Genomic DNA, 17,847 nt, shown 5'->3' with positions numbered 1-17,847 from the left:
CTATTCCAATTCATGCTCCCGGGAACCATATCAAAAGAAGCTTCTTCCTTTGGAAAATAAGAGGCATGTAATGGGTGACACTGGGTCCCTTTAAAAATCATTATGTTGAAGTCCTAAAACCCTAGTACCTCAGAATGTGACCTTACTTGTAAATAGGGCCATTGCAGATGTAATTAGTTGAGTTGAGATTATACTGAACTAGGCTGGGCCCCTCATCTGATATGACTGGTGTTTTTATAAAAAGGGAAAAATTGAACACAGATGTACACATTCCGGGAGTACACCCTGTGAAGATGAAGGCAGAGATCAGGGAGATGATTTTACAGAACAAAGAATGCCAAAGATTACAAGTAAACCACAGAAGATAAGGGATAGACATGGCTTCTCTCACAACCTTAGAAAGAAGCAACCCTGACAGCACCTTGATCTCGGATTTCAAGCCTCCAGAGCTGTGGGACAATACATTTCTATTGCTTAAGTCTCTCAGTCTGTGGTACTTTGTTATGGCAGCCCTAGAAGACTTATATTACATCCAATTTTTCTAGTCTAAAGAATCAGAAGTGGCCGAGCACAGTGGCTCATGCCTGTAATCTCAGCACTTTGGGAGGCTGAGGCAGGCAGATCATTTGAGGTCAGGAGTTCGAGACCAGCCTGAGCAACATGGAGAAACCCCATCTCCACTAAAAATACAAAATTATCCTGGTGTGGTGGCACATGCCTGTAATCCCAGCTACTCGGGAGTCTGAGGCAGGAGAATCGCTTGAACCCGGGAGGCGGAGATTGTGGTGAGCCAAGATAGTGCCATTGCACTCCAGCCTGGGCAACAAGAGCAAAACTCCATCTCAAAAAAAAAAGGTAATGAGAATGAGAAGAAGGGATTGAAGGCAGTTGACACAGGTTCTTCAATACCTATTCTACTAGTTTAAAGATTTGCTTGGGTTAATATATTATTTTCTTAAAATATAGATATTTCCTTAAAAGATTATGATCATCAGTTATTTACACCTGATGGCATATTGTATTTTCAAGAGATGGCCACAGTGATATCTCTTACCCCACATTGCCCCTCTAGAATATCACCATTCTCTATTAAGAAGTCACATCAAATTCCCCTTCTCTTGAATCTAAGTGGGCTCGTAACTCCCTGGTAACCAACAGAAACTTCTGAGGCCAGGTCACGAAAGTTGATGCAGCTGCTGTGTTGGGAGCTGAAATACTTGCACTGGAGCATTTCACTACCCTGAGGCTGCCATACAGTGAAGAGGCTCAAACTAGCTCTTATAGAGAGACCACATGGAGAGAGCACCTGTGAAGATCGAGGTGCCTAGCAAGACTGCAGCTTCTTCAGCCCCTCTGCTGTTCTGGCTCCAGCCTTTCTTCTGACAACCACTTGGGGGACTCCAAACCAGAATCTCCCCACTGAGCCCTCTCTGAATGCCTGACCCACAGAAACTGGGAGAGGTTAAAAATGACTGTTGTTAAGTCACTATGCTTTTGGGTGATTTATTAGGCAGCAATAGATAGCGGACACACTTAATGCATTATTCTGATAATGAAATTTCTTGACTTTTAAATTAACTGTTCTAGAATTTAATTTTCTTTAGGAAAGAATGGAAAGCACAAGAAAAGAAGATGACTTTGGTAACCTAGAAACACCTACTTTGCAGACTTCCCCACGGACTCGTGGGCAATTTTCTATGGCACTAAGCACCGTCAGTATTGCTCCCCTTGGCATTCTGCCCTATTTATTATCAATTAGAATGTGAATGACAAGGAAGTACCTTAAGAGTTGAAACCACTAATCACACTAATGTTTATGTAAATCAGTCAATTCCAGATTGGAGGGTCCTTTTTTACTCCCTACTTCCGAAGGTGTTCTAATTATGCAAAATTGTGTCATCAACTGCCGTGGCCAAGAGCAAGTTCATTGTCACTTGTGCCGGTCTTGCATGTGGAATTTGCCAACTTCTGAAGACCTCTATTTTCAGTCAGAATCTGGCACTGATTCTAATGATTCTTACTTCATTTGTGATGGGGGTGGGAGGACCAGGATAATAAAGGTGTTTGCACTTTGAATAATCCCCAACCCTTGGCACATAGCTCTGACATAGCTCTGCTCAATTATAAAAAGGCCATTCCCCCTAGTCATTTCCTTTCCTTTAGCAAAAGCCTGGATCCTTTCGACACTCTCATGTTCCAAATATTCCCTATCTGCCTGTGGCTTGTTTTCTATAGTGTCTTTGATTAGGCCTTCTTCTATCAGGGCATTTGAATAAATAATCCCCCTGCCTCTCTTTTGTTAAGAGAGTTCTTGCCTGCCACTTCTGGTCTCCAAGACAGCCCTCAGCCATTACTGCCAGGAATTAAGATGCCTGTGAAATCCACTCTCGCCCTGCAACTGCCTTGCAATGGAGTCCTTAGAAAACTTTGACTTCTTTTCATTTTTCAGCCATGAAAGAGTGGTTTCTGGAAAACAGTCATTCTGAATATGGCTATTAGTTAAGAATCTCTGCAGACAATAGCCAAGGGGCAATAAAGAAGCCTAAAAGAAAAGATTTCATAATCTCTTATTTGTGATTTGCAAGTGGTAGCTGCCGAAAGTGACTTCTGCAAGCAAGCAGCTTCTTCTGCCGTTTACCCTTAACCACATAATCATAGAGCTGGGAGAGCCCTTAATTCATGCTCTGCAATTGCCAGGGCCTGCAAGGCCTCCTGAAGAGTGTTCCAGAATCCTCAAGTGCTGTGCTCACACCTCCACTTGAAACAGTCAAAACACACTGGGGAGAGGAGACATCTACTCCTTCTCAGAACAGACACAGAAAGACCATTTTGTCACCTAAACTTCTAACTTTCTTGATGAACAATCTTTGAATGCATATTGACCCTAGTCCTCAAATACCATTTGATGTTGTCATCATTCCCCTCATTTCACATATGAGGAAACTAAGGCTCAAAGAAGAGAAATGACTGGCTAAGGCCTGAAAGAGCTAGAATAGGGTGACCAAGCATCCAGGTTTGCCCGGGACTTGGGGATTTTCTGGGATTTAGGACTTGCAGTGCTAAAATCAGGACAGTTATGGGAAAACTAAGAAAGTTGATCACCCTAGGTTTGAACCAGGTCCAGCTTGTCCCCCAAAGCCTTTTCCTCTGAACCCTGACACCATACTAAGTTGTCTTCAGTCTGAGATTTGGCTCTGGCACAGATGGGGCATTGAATGGCTGCACCATGAAGAGTCCACTTCCCTCTGTCAGAGAACAAAGTCAGGGGTGTCAGCCTCACAGGATCAACCCAGGACCCTCTGGCAGGTTATTCAGAGCCCACTAGAAAGACTAGTTTGGGAGCTGACTCTCTAGAGAGGTGAAAACCAGATGAAAGCACGTGCACCACCATTTATGTAATGTGACACATCAGAAGACATTCTACAAGGGACCCTAAATTATCACCCACAGAACTGCCAGGGCTTACCTGGTTGCAGAAACCTCAGAGATGGCCACGAATGAGGCAGGGTTTTCCTGAAATACACAGAGAAGAATTTCACTGAATTAGTTAACAAAAGCTGACCACAGCATATTTTTGCCAAAAGCAGAAATCAAAACTTTTAGACATTTTTCAAGGATGATTTATAGCTCCTTCTCTCCCTCCCTCTCTCCCTCCTTCCCTCCCTCCCTTTCTCCCTTCCTCCCTCCCTCCCCGTTCCTTCCTTCCTTCCTTCCCTCTTTCCTTCCTTTCTTCCTTCCTTCCTCTTCCCCCTCCCTCGTTCCCTTCCTCCCTCCCTCCTTCCTTCCTTCCTTTCCTCTCCACCTCCCTCCCTCTCTCCCTCCCTCCCTTCCTTCCTCCTCCTCCCTCTTTCCCTTCCTCCCTCCCTCCCCCTTCCTTCCTTCCTTCCCTCTTTCCTTCCTTTCTTCCTTCCTCTTCCCCCTCCCTGGTTCCCTTCCTCCCTCCCTCCTCTCCCTCCCTCCCTCCCTCCTTCCCCTCCCCTCTCCTTTCCTTCCTTCCTTCCTTCCTTCCTCCCCTCCCTCCTCCCATCCTCCTTCCTTCCTTCCTCTCCACCTCCCTCCCTCCCTATCTCCTTCCCTCCCTCCCTCCCTTCCTTCTTTACTAGCCCACTCCAGTTCTCTCTTTCAGGATGTCTCCCTGGTCTGCAGTGAAAAGGCAGGCACTGAGCAAACACATTGTTGAGAGGGTTGTGGCTGGAGCAGATCCTGGTTGCCCACTTCCCTGCACACACACTGTGCCAGGTATTGTCCTCTAGTTCCTGGACCCTAAAAGGTCTAGGGAAGGCCAGGTGGTTGGGGAGAGAACTGGGAGGGAGGCATGGGGGTGGAAGTAGTGTTTCAAAGTTGGAACGAACAGTTGGGAAAGCTGCGCTAGTGCATTAGGCTTTCTCAGCCCTGAATGGGAGCAGCTGTCCTGCTCATGTGGCTGCTCTGAGGCCCTCCTCCACATTCACCTGCCCCTGACCCTCTCCCCTTGGAGGACAAGAGATTAAAACCGAATGGATCTCAGAGACATCACCTCTGGTTCATCAACTGGATCAGCTTTTTCCTTATACAGATGAGGGGCTGAGACATGGAGAGGAGAGGTGAGATTTTCTAGGTCACCCATGAGCCTTGTGAGTCTTCCTTGGTGCTCTGGGGTAGAGGAGGGAGGAAGAAAAGAGTCTCGACTCGAATCAAAACTCTTTCTCTTCCTTCAGCTTCTCCATGATGTTAGCCCAAATAATTTTCAGCCCTTTCTTTCTCCACTGTGTCATGTCAGGCACACAGGTTTTTGTTTTCTTTTGTTTTGTCTTCAAACTATATTTTTGTTAGCTCAGTCCTCCTTTCCTTCCCCTCTCTGTATCCAAGTAAAATCATTCACAGAAGTCAGTGTCTTAAATAAACAGTACTTGGGGTTGGGGGCACCCCGTGCAGAGAAGGTGGTACCTACTCTTCCCTCCTACCTGGGGCTCCTGTGACACTGTCAGAAGTAGCTACAAATGCCATGCAGTGCAGTGATTAGACCATGGACTGTGAAACCAGAGTGTCTGGGTTTGGTGCCCAGTCAAGCAAGCTTTTTAACCAAATGATTTTGTTTTTCTTGTCCCCAGCTCCCCACCCCCTGCTTTCTTCTAGCACAGGGCCCATCCCTGAAATTTCAGTAGTGGGTGTGAGGACTCTGTCCTCACCCTATATGTTAGGGGATTACAATCAGGCCAGGTGGCCCAGTCTGCAACATCTTTCCATCAGTCATGGAAGAGGCCACCTCTTAGGTGAGGCACCGCCCCCACCCCTCCTGAGAATGTCATCACACTGCTTCTCAGGCAGCCCCAGCTGACAGCAGTGAAGTGAAGCATTCATTCATGAGTGAAGAAAGAGGCCTCCTCCCCAACTCCTTTCACAGATGAGTGATGCCCACCCGCCCCCTGCCTCACAGTTGCCAAGGGCCATCCCCTTCTCTAGCCAATCACAGGAAGGGGATCAGGAAGGAAAACCATACTTGAGGCCTCCTCATTCATTCAACCCTGGATGAATCTAAATGGAATGAGAAGAAACTGTGTTTCTTAAGTAGAAGAACAAACGCAACAGGGGCCACACCAGATGTGACAACCCTACCCAGGCACAGACGCTGTTGATGGGACGCAACATCTAACTCCCGGTCATCAACTCACCTAACAGTCCCTAGGACCACAAATGAATTAGAAAGATGGTAGAATCCACGCTTAGAATCTAGTATGTACAGTAGGCCAGGTGCAGTGGCTCATGCCTGTAATCCCAGCACTTTGGGAGCCCAAGGAGGCGGATCATTTGAGGCCAGGGGTTCAAGGCCAGCATGACCAACATAGCGAAACCTTGTTCCCATTAAAAATACGATATATATATTATATATATATAATATATATGTGTGTGTGAGTGTGTGTGTGTATATATATATATATATATGTATATATATAGAAAACTATTTTAGCTGGACATGCTGGTAGAGGTTGCAGTGAGCCCAGATCGCACCAGTACACTCCAGCCTGGGTGACAGAGCAAGTCTCTGTCTCAAAAAAAGGATCTAGTATATACAGTGCACCGAAAGGATGACTTAATAATTATCATGCCTACAACAAACTACAAAGAATACAGAGTGTGATTATGTCATAACTTCCACTCCCTTCTCAGCAGGAAACCTGAGGAATCCTTTGCCGGGAGGAGCCAAGGGAAGCGTCTCTATCCTCAGTCGCTTGGCATCCTTTCCTTTGTCCAGGTTCTCTGCCATTGGCTGATCCTCTTCTGCTTCCCATACCGTTCTACGTCCCAGCCAGGCTGGGCTAGGAAGGCCTCTCTGGGAGTTCGAACTGCCACAGCATCTTCAGAATTCTCGGCCTCTCTGCTTGCAAGTTCACACCTTGGGGGCAGAATTCTCAGCAAGCTCGCCTCTATCCTCTGGCTACCCTCTTCCTCATCTGTTTCTGTATAGGTCAGATTTGGGCCCTTGGGAGGCTTAGAGTCTTCATTGTGAATTTACTGAAATGTCCTTGGTAGTTTTGTGCTCCCCGAGGAATGGCTTCTCTCTCTCTGCATCATTTCTCAGGTCCGCATGCTCCCTATTCATAAATCAACTTCCTGCACTTCAATAATCTCTAGTTTTTGGTAGGAAGAGAATAGCTGTCCCCACTATCCAGACATCCCTGCATTATATGTGGCTCTACCAATGCCCTGTTTGCTGTGGCACCTGGAGGTTTTGGGTTTAACTATTTTGCATGGGTTCCACAAAGATGACCAAGGATAGGAAGATGCAGCTTCTTCTTGTAACTATTAGCAGTAGCTACCCATTTATGGAGTGCCCACTATGTTCTGGGTATTACGCTAAGTGCTTTACATATCTTTAGTCCTTACAACGAACTTGTGAGATAATTCTCATCAGTCCCATATTATAGATGAGGAAACAGAGGGAAGTTATATAAGTTACCCTTGATCAAATTGGTGGTAAGCAGAAGTAGTGGGACTTCACGCAAGTCTGCAGGATTGAGAAGCCCGCACTCTTTCCTTTCCACCATTTGCCCAGTCACAGTAAACACTTACTGAGCCCCTTTCCTCCCCCAGGCATTGTTCCTCTCCTGTGGAGGAACATCTCATGACCCCATTCTTCCTCCTAATTCTCTTGATTTGAGCCAATGAAGAAAAGAGTTCCCAAAACCTGTGACGAGGAAAAGGTTTAGAACAGCAAATAGAAGAAAAATAACACTTACTGTGGGTGGTAATTTGAAGTTTGTTAATCACCAGGAGAAAAAGAACTATGTGAGAATTACCATCTCAGCCATATGTCTCTAGTTTACATAACCCAGGCAGTAGCTGGAGCTTTCAGGCAGAGGCAGAGGCAAACATGTGGGATTCTGGAATTCCACTGAAATATAATAGACAACAGGAGGAGCAGGAAAATGAGTCATGTTTTTATAATTAGTTGCGGTGTTGGACCCAACTTCTCTAAGAAATCAACAGCATCATCCAATCCCATCTAGCACAGGAGAAGACAAGAGGCTGACAGGTTGTGTGATAGTCCCTGGAAATCAGTGGTGATATAAAGACCTAGGATCTAAACCTGCAGGAAAAAAATTAGTGGCCAGCTACCTCCCTTATTTGCAGGCTGTTGAAATACTTAATTTTACTGAGAGCCAAAGCAACCTTATCTCACTGGGAAAAAAAAAAAGCATAGAAAGAGAGAACTGATATAGTAAAACTCAATTGCCATGGCTGGGCTGGTGCCCAAGCATGAAAGCAGTTTAGGTTATTGTATTTTAAAGGATCTCTTAGATTGGCAAAACTGTGGGTAGCACTTTTCTGCTTCTTCACTAATAAATGAATCTTGATTTTGTTCAGATGATTAGAGCAATTTGTCTGGAGAAGGTAGATTCTTCCCTTAGGCCCAGGAGAGGAACCATGATCAGCCTGATCCCTTTCCTCTTTGCAAATGATGGATTTAGCCAATGTGTTGGCTAACATAACCCAGTGCTCAGCAAGGAGACATAAGTGAAAGACTCCTAGTGACTTCTGAAAAGGTTTTCCTCTCTAACAAAGAAAGACACTTAGGAGAAAGAAAGCCTGGGCCACTTTTTACCTGTCTTTGGATATTTTGTTTAAAGATACGATAAATTGAGCTACTGTAGCCATCTTACCACCATGAGGAGAGAAAATGCTGTCACACTGAGAGCTACAAAATGAAAGACAGAAAAAGCTAGAGGCCTTGGTTTCATCATTGCACCCCCAAACAACTGGAACCATATACCTGCTACCTGCAGAGTCAAGTGATGTAAAAACTGCTTCATGGTTTCAACCACTTTTTGTTTAATCTCCGTGATACACTGGATAAAGAGAAATAGCTTGAAGCTGACACATTATGCAAGAGAAAAAAAAATGTCTCATCTGAACCAGGATGAGACTCTGTTGATGCCAGGACCTCTATCTGTTGGGCTGTACTGCCTCCATAGAAATTTAGAAACTGAACAAATGGCACATATTTATTGAGCTACTACCAAGTGCCAGGCACTGTGCTGGAGCACAGGAGTAAACAATGAAGAAAGGTCATTGTTGTCATGGAAATTACATTCTGGAAGACAGACGATAAACAAAACACAATTAAGGCTAGGTGAGAACACTCTTAGGCAACTTTCTAAGTATTGGTTCAAGCCAGTCCTGAGTGAAACCCTGACTCTGGAATCAGATAGAACTGGATTCAAATTCCACCCCCACCATTCACTGTGACCTTGGGAAAGTTATTTAGTCTTTCTGAGTATCAGTTTCCTCATCTATAAAATAACGATAATAAAAAACTAACTCAGCTGGGCCAGGTGGCTCACGGCTGTAATTCCAGCACTTTGGGAGGCTGAGGCAGGAGGATCTCTTGAGCCCAGGAGTTTGAGACCAGCCTGGGCAACATGATGTAACACTGTCTTTCCAAAAAATACAAAAAATTAGCCACGTGTGGTGGTGCGTCCCTGTGGTCCCAGCTACTCGGGAGGCTGAGGTGGGAGAATCACCCCAGCCTGGGAGGTCAAGGCTGCAGTGAGCCAAGATCGTGTCACTGCACTCCAGCCTGGGTGAAAAACAAAAAACAAAAAAACCTCATAGGGTTGTTGTATTACATATTAAATAAGCAAACAAACTTGCTGTACAGTGCCTTACATGGAGCCTGACACGCAGTCAGTCTTACTAGATTATGGATCATCACCATTGTCATCATCATAATAATTTGTGCTGTCACAATAATAATTTGTGCAATAATAATAATAATAATAATAATAATGCTGTGGGTATCAAATGATAAACAAGACATAGACCCTGCCCATTCAAAAAATCGTGGCAGCAAGAAGCCAGATTTGGCCATAGAATGGTCAGAAGTTAGGCAATGAATTAGGCAGGATACAAAAGAATTCGTCTGGTAACCAAGGTTGGGTTAACCTGGGCCCCCTGTCTCTACTCTTTCCCACACATGTTTTATAACGGTCACCCCCTTTTCCAAGAGGGAAAGAGAGATTCTGAATGAGCGCTGCTCTTCTTTCACATATGGCTACTGTTCCCAAGAGACTCAAGTGGGCTTTCTCTTTCTCCGGTGAAGTGAGAAATATAGGGTGTGGCTCTCTGGATGGCACTTACCGGTTTGTGCTACGAGCCAGCAAATACACACAGATACTCCCACAGATGATCTCACCAGACCTTGTCTCCCTTCCTTCATTCCCTCTAAATCATACCCACCTAATAATGTTTAGTGCACTGCAATTGAGTATTAGCTCCCGTATCTAGCTAATAAAATACACAAACATCCAACAGGCGAGTCCTCACACCCACACACATACCCTCGCCTTTAGAAACGTTTCCACGGATTGTCACACGAGCCCCTAAACTCTCTGTCACACTCTGCATGCATCTTCCCACAGACTTGCTCACACACTGGCTTTTTATTTGCAAGCCCATGGGGAATCTTTCACCTCTTAGACAGGAATTTCATTAACGAAGGAGAGGGGATGGTAAGAGGAAAGTACAGATGCAGGGGAAATAAATGAGAATAGTTTTTGATGGAGACCTAAAATTGTATCATCCTAGCCTGAATCTCTCCCTTTTAACTGTTCTTTATGTGTACATTCTGTGCCCAAAAGAAAACCACCTTTCATTAATTGGGCAATTGTCCAGGCTCTTAGCCTAGCATTCAGCTCTCAGAGCTGTGAAATCAACCGCACCAGATCTACACTTTAAAATGAGGCAACATCTAACTGGAAACCCGCTCAAAGTAAGAAAGTGGGTGAAAAGACTCAGGGTCCCTTTTCTCTTCCCCGTTTTCTCTCAGCCACATCTCTCTTATCCTATCTCGGTGAAGAAGCTTGCTTGGCTAGGAGAGAGGTCAGGGACAAGAAGATAGTGATGAGAAAGTTCCTTGAGACTCTCAGAAGTCCCAGCCTGAACATCAAACCTGAATAACCAGGAGAGATGTGACCTCGGCATACTTTCAGTGGTTTACCCTCTGCCCACGCTGCAGGTTTTTCAGGTCCTTGCTCGAGTGTGCGCTCACAGGCGTAAATAAACGTGCTATCAGCAGCCTGCGTCAGCCAGCCCAGCTATTTAAGCAGGCTGGCATCAGCAAACACAGCTTCCAAACCCAGGGCTTGCGCTTGCCTTTGCCTCTTCCACGTAAGTACCTTTCAAAGGTCTGCCTTTTATGCAGAGGAATGAGTTTTGTGCAGGAACTAGACCAAAATGCTGTCGTTACTGTCTTTGCTCTTCTGTTGGAAAACCTTAGAGGTGAAAGGGAGAATAGGAATGAAAAACTTACCCCCAAGCAGAAGCTAGGAAATGCTGCCGGGTGTAAGACATCAGTCCCTTACAAACAAAACTGCGTGGGGTCGAGGGGAATTTGGAGAAAGGGGAGTCAGTGTTGGTCTTTTGGCCAGCAGGTGAGATGTTTTTCTTACTCGCTTCTATTTTGGAAAGATAACTTTGAAACCCGCATTTGTCAGATGCCTATGATTTTCTCATTTAGAAGCAGATTATTGTTATTCTGCATCCCAGACTTTTATCTAAAATCAGACATAATATCATTTTAAAATATGTTTTGTGTTTGACAGGGGGAAGTGAGGGAGATGTCTCTGGATGGAGAAGTGGCTTGGTTTTGAATTTGCAGTTTATTGTTACTTCTGGTTCTCATAATACTTATTTATAACAACAAAAACAGTGATTTTTTTTTTTTTTTGAGATGAAAAGGAATCCCAGGCTCTGGGGTTTAGAGAAAATACAGGTTTGTGATATGTGAGTGGCATCCAAGTATTCAGGGTAAACTGTTAAGTAAAGTGGAATAAGAATCATTGAATAAAAAGGTACAATCTATCACATAGTTCAGATGAGAAGCTCTTAAAGAGAAAAGGAATGCAGACAGGTCCCATGAAGTGGCACTGCCACCAGACAGGGCCCTGTAGTGTGTTTAGTTAAGTAGGGTTAAGTATAACCAGGGCAGGCAGAGAACAAAACAAAAGTGCTGGGGAGGTGGGAAGGGAGGAGAAGGGAGGAGAAGGGAGGAGGGAGTAAAGGATTTATAGTTAAACAACAGATTCATAAAAAGCAGATAGGAATAGAGCAGGGCATTAATTCCATAGTCCATCCCTTTGTATCAAGAATCTGGTGAAAGCCAAGGACCTTTCTCAGGTATTCATTCCCCGCATCCTGAGCCTCCCCTTCCACCCCACACCCCAGCCCACACCTCGACTCTCACTTTCCGGACTCCTGGAAGTCCACGGACCCTAAATGAAGCTCATGTGCTTATTATTATTATTTTTTTAACTGGGTTGAAGCTGCCGACTGAGGAACCTCTCCAGAAGTGGTGGCGAGTTGAAAACCTTCAACGTGGCAGGCACTTCTTAGCCACCAAACTGAAGCTTGGTTTTAAGTTCATGAAGGTCTTATGTCAATCAAGCAAATAATGATTAAGGGCTATATCTGAGCAAAGATAAGTTGAGGGCCAAGAGGAAGAGAAAAGAAAAAGTGGATCTTGTTCTCAAAGAGCTTGAAATCTAAAGTCCAGGGAGATAATTAGAAGTTATGTCCATGCACAAAATAGGATGTGTTGAGTGATTACATTTGTATAAAATGATAGAAAATGCAAACTAATCGATAGCAAAAAGAAAGTGGCTGGGTGTGGTGGCCCACACCTGTAATCCCAGCACTTTGGGAGGCTGAGGCAAAAGGATCACTTGAGGTCAGGAGTTTGAGACCAGCCTGGCCAACATGGATAAACCCCGTCTCTACTAAAAATACAAAAATTAGGCGGGCATGGTGGTGGGCACCTGTAATCCCAGCTACTTGGGAGGCTGAGACGGATAATTGCTTGAACCCGGGAGGCGGAGGCTGCAGTGAGCTGAGATTGTACCACTGCACTCCAGCCTGGGCGAACAGAGCAAGACTGTGTCTCAAGAAAAAAAGAAAGAAAGAAGAAGGAAAGAAAGAAAGAAAGAAAGAAAGAAAGAAAGAAAGAAAGAAAGAAAGAAAGAGAGATCCATGGTTACTTGGGAAGGTAGGGGCAGGAGAAAAAATGTTTAGGGGGATTCCCAAGGGACACAGGAAACTTTTGAGGGTGATAGATATGTTCATTATTGTGACTGTGACCATTTCTTATATGGGAAGGTTTATCAAATTGTGTACTTTAAACATTCAGTATTATAGCTGATTACTCCCAACAAACAATACTTTAACAACATTATTTTTATTTTTATTTTTTTGAGATAGGATCTCACTCTGTCACCCAGGCTGGAGTGCAGTAGCGTGATCTCGGCTCACTGCAGCCTCTGCCTCCCAGGCTCAAGCAATCCTCCCACCTCAGCCTCCCGAGTAGCTGGGAACACAGACTTGTGCTACCACACACAGCTGTAGAGATGGGGTTTCGCCATGTTGCCCAGGCTGGTCCCGAACTCCTGAGCTCAAGCGATCTGCCTGTCTCGGCCTCCCAAAGTGCTGGGATTACAGGTGTGAGCCACTGCGCCTAACCAACAATGTAATTTTTAAATAAGTAAAAGCATTTCTAAAAATCAGCCTATGTAACATGCTGAACATAAAAGATGAGTATTTATGGAGAAAAAAATAAATTCAGTAAAGCACAGAGACCAGACAGTAAGGATCATAGACTTTTATAGAACTGGGAGGGTCCCTGGAGATAATCTAACCTAGTGGTTGTGGGGCCTGGAGAACTTAAAAAAAAAAAATCAGTGACTGGGGCAGGGCGTGGTGGCTCACGCCTGCAACCCCAGCACTTTGAGAGGCTGAGGCGGGTGGATCACCTAAGGTCAGGAGTTCGAGACCAGCTTGACCAACATGGTGAAACCCCATCTTTACTAAAATACAAAAATTAGTCTGGGCATTGTTGTGAGCGCCTGTAATCCCAGCTACTCGGGAGGCTGAGAAAGGGAAATCGCTTGAACCTGGGAGGCAGAGGCTGCAGTGAGCGGAGATCGTGCCACTGCACTCCTGCCTGGGTGACAGAGCAAGACTCCGTCTCAAAAAAAAAAAAAAAAAAAAAAATTAGAGACTGGGCCCCACCCTGGGCCAATTAAATCAGAATCCCCAGGTGTGCAGCCCTGGGATTGGTTTCTAAAGTTCCCCAGGTGAGTCTAATGTGCAGCTAGGGATGAAAACCAGTGAAATCAAAACCATTCACTAGACAGATAAGGACAGTAAGGGCCAAAGAGAGGATGGGGATGGCCCCATGCCACCTGGCCACCAAGTCCGAGGGCAGGCTGAGGCTTGGGAGGCTCAGGGAACACAGCAGCAGAAGCTCAGAGGTAAAGAAAGAGGCTGCTTCTGGACACTCCCAGCTCCAGCTAGGATAGGGTATCCAGCACCTTCCAAGCGAATCCTTGGAACCCAGACATGCTGCGGGGCAGCAAACCAGAAGAATTACTCAGGGCCTCCGAGGTGCATTATTAAAGGATTGTGCTAATGAGTGAGAAGGGATGTTTCTAAACTAAAGCTTCCTTTTGTTCCCGATTAATATCTGGCATAAGCAGAGGATTCTAATTATTGAAAGGAATCCCAGTGTACACACCAGGCACTCTGTTCTGGGGGACAGCCAAGTTGTTCTTTCAAGAAATAGCATGTGTGCATTCCCAGCATTGGGATGAGTCTATCTGGCAGTCCAGGGTCTTTTAATTAGGACTTCCAGGTCAGGCCCAGGTAAATGAGTGGGTGAAGTTTGTCTTTGTGACTTCTGTCCTTCCTGTCTGTGGCTCCTTAGCTCTCCCTCAGCACCTGTATGGGTGCAGGTGTCAGTTCGGAGATGTCTGTGGGACCACAGAGCCTCACTGGCGCCACCCTGGCCATGTTTCCAATTGGCTTTACCTCCCCTTCAATCCAAATGTGCCACTTTCCAGGTCTCATTCTCTCAGGGCTTGTTTTCCCCATCTCTGGAAAACTAATTAAAATTAGGATGTTAATAGACAATAATTGTTTAATGAATTATGTCCCTCCCTGGTATAGTAAGTAGGTTCCAGCAAGATAACATATCTAGGAGTTCCTTGAAATGTTATATAAATATAGTTACCATTTGAATTTTTAAATGGGGCAATCAGGCGAGTCAAAGATTTATGCAAAATATGTCCTCCTTATTGGTCAGAATTCCAAGCAACTTGCCGCACAAAAATATACCAAGATTGTGGGTTTTCAGTATAATTTTTCAAACCATATCCAGTAGGCAACCATCTATAGGTTGCGGGCCCTGTTAGGTTGTTTTTTCTGAATTAGTCCATTTTTTGTCAATGCAGTCAAACTCATTAGAAGAAGTAGCTGCATTTCCTATGTCTTTCTGAAAAATGGAGAGCCACCTTAAGGTTACTATAATGGAGACAAAAGGTCAAGAAATTCTGCTCATAGGGATTTTAAAATGTTACCTGCTTCTTTCTCGGGAGCAGAAGGCTGGCACCAGCAGAGTAGCTTGCCTAGTCTTAGTGGCCAGGAGCCTCATTCTTTGGGGACCCAGTTTTACAGCTGGGGCAGCCCCCCGCCGCCCGCCCGCCCAGTGCATGTGGCCATGGGCCCATTCCGGCACTTTTGCCCAGTTCGAAAACCAGATTGCGGCAGCTCTTGAAAACAAGTAGCAGCTGCCTGTGGCCAGTCCTGTCTCTGAAGAGGGCCGTGGCCGGGTGTGTAATTAACATCCCTTCTGGGGAGGCAGTCTGCAGGCAGTCAGAGCCCAGAGCAGCCCTGAAGCCAGACGACACATTGTGACAGCAGCAGTGGGGAGGAGAGGGTGAAGGTGAGCTCCATCTTGAGTCCCTGGGAACCCTGGCACTCTAGCTCTGGGGAACCCATTAGGCCGTTGGCATCAGGGCAGCAGTCAACACCAGTTTAATGCCCCTATTTGGAAGCCAAATGCTTTTTCCTGTTATTCAGAGTTTCTCCAAAATAAAAAAAAAAAAGAAAAGAGAAAAGAAAAACAAATGACAAGTTTGCAAGACTGATGAAACGGGTTTGTATGACCGATAGAATTTCTTCCTTCCTTGGATGACTTTTCTTTGAATATTTCTCCTTCACCTTCATTTCCACATTCTCTCATTATACAATGACTTAGTTCAAGAGGTCACCTGGACATTTTTTAAGGCTGTGTTATGACCTAATTCAGCTTAATTTCTGGATGTTGTTGATGGCTTCCTTAGACTTTTTGTTGTTTTTGAGACAGAGTCTCACTGTCACCCAGGCTGGAGTACAGTGGCACGATCTCGGCTCACTGCAACCTCCACCTCCCTGGCTCAAGCAATCCTCCCACCTCAGCCTCTAGAGTAGCTGGGACCACAGACACACACCACCATGCCTGGCTAATTTTTTAGTTTTGGTAGAGACAGGGTTTCACCATGTTGTCAAGGCTGGTCTCAAACTCCTGAGCTCAAACGATCCATCCACCTTGGCCTCCCAAAATGCTGGCATTACAGGCATGAGGCACCACACCCGGCCGGCTTCCTTTGACTTTTAAAACATCAAGTGAATAGGGATAGTGGACAGTGCTATAGAAAGATGACATTGTTGGTAGAAGGATAACCTATGGCGTGGAGTGGTTTATAAAGCAGTAACCTGCCCTTTTAAAAACCAACAACTGGGGATCTTGAAGCAGCCCCTGCTCTGTCCTGGACCATACCCATCCTGCCCACTCACTTGGGGAACAGGGGAACAGGTTTGATAGAGGGGCAGCAAGCCTGATGCTGCAAGTGGAAGGCTCATGTCCCCTGGTGCAGGAGGTGCATGTATCTGCTGTCTTCCTGGGCAAGGGCCCTGATGTGTTTTTGGCCTTCCAGTGCTGTTGATTTTGAACACACAGTGCAATAAAGCAGGTGCAGGTTAGGCTGTCCTTTTTCTTTGCTGGGAAAGTGCCTACATCTATCTTTTACAATATGCTGAACAATCTTCCCCAGAACTCCAGGCTGAGCTGTCTCCTGCCAGGGGAGCAGAGGACAGGTCTGGTGAGCAGGAACCTGGGTCCTATTTTCTCAGCTGTAATGGAATTTTAAAGCAGCTGTGAGCCTGAAAGATTTGTTGTCCCAGTGGAATTATTAATAGCACCCCCTTTTACTCTAAAAACTACCTGGCCTGAGCAATAAACTATATGGTCACCTGTGAGTACAATCTACTTTATGCAAGAGCATAAAGTGACTTGCTTGGAATCTTAGGATGAGCTGGTATCTGAGCTTGCTCTTGAACCCAGGCAGCCCCAGTCCTCATTCTGACCTCCGTGCCAAGTCATTTACTCTCCCCGTGACTCAGGGTTCCTGTGTGAAGCATTGTATCCTTCCTGCCCAGGCTGAGAACTGGTGTATTTATGTTGGCTAAACCAAAAAGAAGTTCAGTATAAATGTTGGGCATTCAAGGAATTGTTCATCACAAGGTCAGGTGCTTCAGCCTCTTATTTGGCCACACTTAGGTAGCAATAGAAGCTCTTTTAAATGTAGAGAAGCTAGCTGGGCATGGTGGTTTGTGCCTATAATCCCAGCACTTTGCGAGGCAGAGGTGGGAGGATTGTTTGAGCCTCATCTCTACATTTTTTTTTTTTTCAGTTAGCCAGACATAGTGGCACACACTTGTAGTTTTAGCTACTTGGGAGACTGAGGAGGGAAGGTTGCTTGAGCCCAGAAGTTCGAGGCTGCAGTGAGCTATGATCACGACGCCACTGTACTCCAGTCTGGGCAACAGAGCAAGACCCCATCTCCAAAACAAACAAATAAATAAAAAGTAGAGAAGTTAATTTTACCCATCTCCACATGATTTCTTGTAATTTGCTTCTGATAGTTTTGATAAAATGTGACCAAACATGGAAACACTGCCAGATCTTTCACAAATGATCTACTCTGTCCTTGTATGTTCAGAACGAAATGAAACAAAAACCTGAGGCAGACATTTATCAGTTCTAATCTCTTAGTGTATACCGGGCAGGAAACTAGTGGCAGTCATCTTGGCTGTTAGATCTAGTCATTCCATCTAGGATCATGAGGAAAATTTCCTAGGATTCTTAAGGTCATGACAGATCTGCTTAGATAGTCTAGTAGTTGATGTATGTTCACTTGTTCCTTGTGGCTTCTCCCTAAGGAAATGTACATAAACAATCTTCCTTAGCCCTGATATCCCCATCAACCTTTTCCAGATTTTCAGTTTGCTGGTGCCAGGAGTGAAATCTGTTTTACAAAAAACTTTAATTCAGTGGCTAATATTTAATTCAATAACTAATGTTGGAAGTATCTATCACTTTATTATACATGCCTTACCCTCTTCCTGGGACATAGACTAGCATCTTTGGAGATAGCTGGAACTGGGATTTATGAAGCAGGAGGAAAGAAAGCAGGAGGCCACCGCTACTTTCATTAATAC

The 17,847-nt window shown here is 45.1% G+C and overlaps 1 protein-coding gene and 1 long non-coding RNA gene across 2 annotated transcripts in view; one reads left to right on the top strand and one right to left on the bottom strand.

The window, feature by feature from the left end:
- LOC131382479 (uncharacterized) lies at window positions 1-7,370 on the bottom strand. Its single transcript, XR_009211988.1, has 3 exons — window positions 7,218-7,370; window positions 3,467-3,513; window positions 1-47 (listed from the first exon to the last, which is right to left on the bottom strand). It is a non-coding gene; the product is annotated as an uncharacterized LOC131382479 (long non-coding RNA).
- Window positions 7,371-10,215: 2,845 nt separating this feature from the next.
- Window positions 10,216-17,847, top strand: part of HOPX (HOP homeobox) — a 33,961-nt gene continuing 26,329 nt past the window's right edge. Inside the window, exon 1 of the mRNA XM_032151539.2 lies at window positions 10,216-10,647. The gene's annotated coding sequence lies outside the window, so the exon portion shown is untranslated. The remainder of the gene's footprint in view (window positions 10,648-17,847) is intronic.

This window comes from Hylobates moloch, unplaced genomic scaffold (assembly GCF_009828535.3).
Source record: "Hylobates moloch isolate HMO894 unplaced genomic scaffold, HMol_V3 SCAFFOLD_2, whole genome shotgun sequence".
Taxonomy (NCBI): Eukaryota; Metazoa; Chordata; class Mammalia; order Primates; family Hylobatidae; genus Hylobates; species Hylobates moloch.
The sequence above is the reverse complement of the archived record's forward strand: the minus strand, read 5'-3'. Positions and strand labels throughout refer to the sequence as shown.